Below are 5638 nucleotides of genomic sequence, written 5' to 3' on the forward strand. Positions count from 1 at the left end.
TGGCATTCATTATATTTCCATCCTTTAGTATTTTATGGATTGAATCCTATATCAGCTTTTCCATTATTTTGTCCTGGACTGATGTCAGGCTAACTGGCCTGTTGTATCCCACTTGCCCTTTTAGAACATTGGCACCGCATTACTACTCTTCCTGTCTTCTGGAACTTCCCCAGAATTGTTTAGTTGGTTGGCTGTGGAGTCAGATGTAATTTCTGTGGGGTGGGGGGTTGGAGGAGGGAAGGGTCTCTTGTCATCAGCCCCAGTTCCACCACTTATTTTGGCACGAGCCACCACTGGGCTGTGGAAGATAAGACAGGTGGCAAAAGTAGAGTGTGAGCACTGACCCAGATATGGAGATCCTCCAGAAAGATGTCGGTGACTTTTGATAAGAGATGATAAACTTGTGGGTGTGTATTCAGAGCTCTTCAAAAAAACAAAACACCCCTCCCCGCCAGACTCCCCTGAAACATAATGTCCTACACAAGATGTAAACAGTGTTTGTTTTTGCCAAATTTTACTAAACATACAAATTCACTGATGCAAAAACACAAGCTGTACGCTTGTGAAATACCTATTAACCGCATAAAGATCTTTATTTGTGGTTGCTTACTGAGGCTGTATCTACAGGAAGACAAAAGCTACACCACCTCCCACCCTGACAAACTAGTGACAATAAACACCTGAGATACAGGCCTTTTACCTCACTATACACACTTTTTCTCAGCCACTGCCCAAAAGCTACTTTACTATTTAGGTCTGAGGGCAGTCTACTTCATTCATTGCTTCCTTTCTCTCTTTCTACAGAAGAGTTTAATTCTTTGTCAAGAGGGGAGCTGAAAACATTTTGGATACAATAGGCTGCTGGTGTAAAAAAAAGAGCAGGTGGGGGCTTAAGGTATGGTTGTTTTTTTTATTATTGTTTTGCAGTATTGAGTAGGAATCCTAGGCATGGAACAGGACCTGATAGTGCTAGGCGTTGTACAAACACATAGCAAAAAGACAGTCCCTGCTCTAAATAGCTGCACAATAGGTGTCTGTATTAACTCCATGTACATGATGTTCAGTGGGGACTTGAGCCAAGACTTCAAAAAAGTAACTAATGTGAATATTTGTACTGAATCAAAACTGATGGGGAACCCAGGGCATCACCTTGGTGATACCAGTTATTGGTGGAACACTCTTTGTTTTGTGGTAATGCAGACCTAATTACTATAAAATAACATGCTAAAAATCATTTCAGTCTGAGCTCTGCTGGTGTCAAAATGGGATAGATAATATGCATACCAATTTATTTCACTTTACTATAGAAGAAGCAAACCACACAGTATTGCATAACTGTGGATTCTGGTAGGAACAAAGGGAAATGCTTTGTATGAATGTGTTGCCTTTTAATGCAACTTATTTTTTTTGTAATTCCTAGGAATTTTCAAGTGCTAAATTAGCTGCAAGCGGACTCCCCAGTCATTTTCAGAACAATAGAAATGTTCTACCTATCCAACCTGGCATCTATAGTGAGCCTCTCGCCATGGTTAGCAACCAAAGACTACATGAGTGAATGACAATGACCACTTAAATTACAAACTCTGTTACAATTGTACTTGAATTAGTATTTCTAACAACTTTTTTCTGCCATTGGAGGGATTTATAGATTAATTCTTCCTACTTGTATAAAGACAAATATTTTTAAAAATAATAAAGCTGTGCAAAAATTACTCTCATCACAAGACACTCCAAATCCAGGTGTCCTGTTTGTTAAGGGATTACTATTAACTGCTATTAGTAGTCGGGTAACAACACAGTCAGGGCTGCCAGAGTTTAGCAGCACCATCTTGTGGAAAAGCACAGAAAATAGCAGCACTAGAGGTGACCACGGTGAACCCTAAACACAGCAAAGATGTGGTTTGAGCAAACTTGAAACAAAGGGTGATGAAATGAGCAAGATGAACTTCAAGAATGAGGTGAGATTAATGAAAGTAGGTTATAATGCTGGAGCGTCCTGGAATGGCTTGAACTCTTTGGCTCTACAGTGGTGACACCTTTAGCATTAGATCGAAAGGGTGCTTTTGATGGGATGCATTAGTGTCAGCCCCTGGCCTCTCTGCTGCTCTGAGGCTGCACCACTTCTTCCACTCCCTCAAACCAGCAGCTTTTATTCATTTCATGTTTCCCTCTTCTGGCTCCATCTCCCATGTTCTACTCACTGGCAGCAGTCTTGCTTTAGCTCAACCTCTCTAGTTAATTCATAGAATCATAGAAATGTAGGGCTGGAAGGACCTTGAGAGGTCCCCTAGTCCATCCTCTCTGAGAGGCAGGAACAAGTAAATCTGGACAGGTGTTTGCCTAACCTGTTCTTAAAGACCTTCATTGACAGGGATTCCACAACCTCCCTTGGTAACCTTTTCCACTCTACCCTACCCTAACCTTAGCTACCCCTCTAGCTAGAAAGTTGTTCATAGTATCTAACCTAAATCTCCTTTGCTGCAGAATAAACCAATTACTTCTTGTCCTACCTCCAGTGAACATGGAGAACAATTGATTACCATCCTCTTTATAACACTCCTTATCCTATTTGAAAACTGTTCTCAGGTTCTCCCCTCAGTCTTCTTTTCTCAGGACTAAACATGCCCAGATTTTTTAACCTATCCTCAGTGGTCAGGTTTTCTAAACCTTTTATTATTCTTGTTGTTCCCCTCTGGACTCTCTCCAATTTGTCCACATCTTTCTAGAAGTGGGGCATCCAGAACCGGACACAGTACCTCAGCTGAGGCCTCTCCAGTGCCAAGTAGAATGGGTCAATTACCTCCTTTGTTTTACACACAGCACTCCTGTTAATACACCCTAGAATAATATTAGCCTTTTTAAGAAGAACAGGAGTACTTGTGGCACCTTAGAGACTAACAAATTTATTAGAGCATAAGCTTTCGTGGACTACAGCCCACTTCTTCGGATGCATCCGAAGAAGTCCACGAAAGCTTATGCTCTAATAAATTTGTTAGTCTCTAAGGTGCCACAAGTACTCCTGTTCTTCTTTTTGCGGATACAGACTAACACGGCTGTTACTCTGAAACCTCAAATTAGCCTTTTTTGCAACTTCATCACATTGTTGGCTCATATTCAGTTTGTGATCCACTATAACCCACAGATCCTTTTCTGCAGTACTACCGCCTGTCCAATTATTATTTGTGCATTTGATTTTTCCTTTCCTTCTACAGTTCTGCTCCATTGTACACAGGCCCAGACCACAGCCAATCTTCTTTCTTCATTGAATCCAACATTTCTCACATTTCCCACTCCATCCAACACTGCCGTCCTTTCCTCAGACTCCCAAGAGTGGCCAGACCCAACTGCCCCTTCCATTTCCCCCAGGCTGAGCCTCCTGCAGCTAGAATCTCTTGCTTTATGCATCTTTACTCTTCCTTTCTCTGCAGGCTGCTGCTCAGGGCTCCCTTTATATGCCTTCCCCTGTTTCTCCATTGCTGCTGTCCCTCTTCTTAGGCTTTCCATGTCCCACCCACTCATGTAACCTTTCCCACTCTAGCTGGCAACCATATAGACTCATCTGTATTAAATTCAGGAATGAGAGGGTTAATAAAACAAATGACCTCTTACACAGGGTGCAACCTTTACAAGCTTAGTGAACGGCAGAGAAGTATTTGTGTATTCTCAGAATGGCTTCAAGGTAATGGTGATAATGACTCTGTGTAGTGGGTTATTAAGCCTCTATTACAACACGGCTTAATTTCTGAAGGAGAAGTCTATTTATTCTTGGAATTATGACCTTCTTTGGGAGTTGGTAGCAGACTGAGTCTCCCCAGTGCCCAGCTACATTTAAATCATGAAAGTAAAGTTTTATGATTCCTCTAACATTATCATTGTGCAAGCCAGTCAAAACTGACTAAAAACTGACTTGGAGCCAGTTCAGGCTAGTATTTTAGTGCAGAATCTGCCTCTCTGATGCAAAGATAATTCATTGATGAATATACATTGCATGCCACAGGAAGTCCTGTGAAGTCTCTCTAGGTTTTTGAGTTGCCTTAGGGAGTTTTTGGTAGAGCTCTGGGCCTTTGTTTTGATAATATATTTGAAGGATCAGTTGGGCGATGTGAGATCCTTGCCCTATAAGCAGGGCTTAAATTCAGCCAGAGCCATCTGGAGAGGAGCTCTGATAAATATTTCAAACCCACAGGAGCCCCAGTGTGCCTTGTGGGGCTGAAGTCGCAAGCCCTGGCGTGCCCCATGGGGCTGAAGACCTGAACCCCAGGGCTCTGGGAAATACTCAGTGAGAATTTAAGCACTGCCTACAAGTAAATTCTGAACTTTAATCCTGGACTAATTGCATAGACCAGACCGTCTGTGATTTCTGACCCAGGAAATCCTGTCTTTAATCCATTTTCAATTGCTATTCTAGACTTCTAAAACATAATTTTTCCTTTTTGGTGGAGTCACCAACATGGTCTGTAATTCTAGAATGTCTTCTACATTATAATGGCAGGTTTAGTTGGATCTGAGACTGTCTCTCTCTGTATTAGTTTCACTTTGAATAGGCTGTGTTGATTCAATTTGTGGCAGTTTAGCTTTAATTTCTCTTTTTGTTGCAGAAACATTACTTGTTCCATATCCTGCTGTGATGTTATGAATGTAATATAATATCTCATTGAAAGGTGACAGGGCCAAAAAGAGTTAATTAACTCACAGACTAACCTGACATGGCCAAACTTTAAAGACTGGTTAGGAAGATATGTAAATGAATAGAGCTTTGAAATGCAAGTATGCATTGTTAGAGATAGAAGGGTAGGTGTTTGCTCAGGTCTTGTGATGTAAGCAAACAAGTCTTGTCTATTACTATAGCTTTAATTCAAAGATCAAAAAGGGAATATTAACATTTATGATGATACTTGAGTGAAATAGTATTATTGTCTATATGTCTCTTTGAAGGTTGTGGTAACCTGTATCTGAACTGTTTAATGGTTAAATTACCCTGTGCTAATTGCCAGGATGTTTGGGAGAAGGAGAGTTAAGCCTATTGTTTTCTCAGGTCAAAAGGCTCCTGGAAAAGTATAAGAACCTTGGGACACAATCCTACTTCATCTCAGATCTGCTTTGGGTTTCAAGAGGGGGGAAACCTTAAGCCACAAGGATTGAGATCCCCAGTCAGTGACTGGAGTCACCCTGAATATGGACATTGGACTATAACCTATGGACTATATCTAAAAGGACTTTTGGCAACTACAAGCTCACCTCTGCTATGTATCTGAACCTCAAGAATTGAATTCAATGTATGTATATTGATCTTTTAACCAACACTTTCTCTCTTTTCTTTTTTAATAAATTTTAGTTTAGTTAATAACAATTGACTATTAGTGTGTATTTTGGAGAAGATCTAAGTTATAATTGGACCTGGGTATGTAGCTGATCCTTTGGGATTGGAAGAACCTTTTCTTTTATATGATGAGATAAGATTTTCAGTAATCATCATCATATCTGACAGGTGTGTCTGGACGGAGACCTGAGGCTGGGAACTTTAAGGGAACTGCGTTGTTTGGACTTCTGAGTAACCTTATGGTAATATAGAAGTTGTTTTGTGCTGGCTTCGTAAATCTAAGTATTGGAATATCCACTAGCTTTTGGGGGTTTGTCT

At 40.8% G+C, this 5638-nt stretch overlaps 1 long non-coding RNA gene across 1 annotated transcript; it reads left to right on the forward strand.

Moving 5' to 3' along the window:
- Nucleotides 1-812: 812 nt before the first annotated feature.
- On the forward strand, nucleotides 813-5289 carry LOC128831053 (uncharacterized). The gene is made up of 3 exons (XR_008443731.1): nucleotides 813-895; nucleotides 1421-1958; nucleotides 5036-5289. It is a non-coding gene; the product is annotated as an uncharacterized LOC128831053 (long non-coding RNA).
- The last annotated feature ends 349 nt before the right edge of the window (nucleotides 5290-5638 follow it).

Source organism: Malaclemys terrapin, chromosome 2, assembly GCF_027887155.1.
Source record: "Malaclemys terrapin pileata isolate rMalTer1 chromosome 2, rMalTer1.hap1, whole genome shotgun sequence".
Lineage (NCBI taxonomy): Eukaryota > Metazoa > Chordata > Testudines > Emydidae > Malaclemys > Malaclemys terrapin.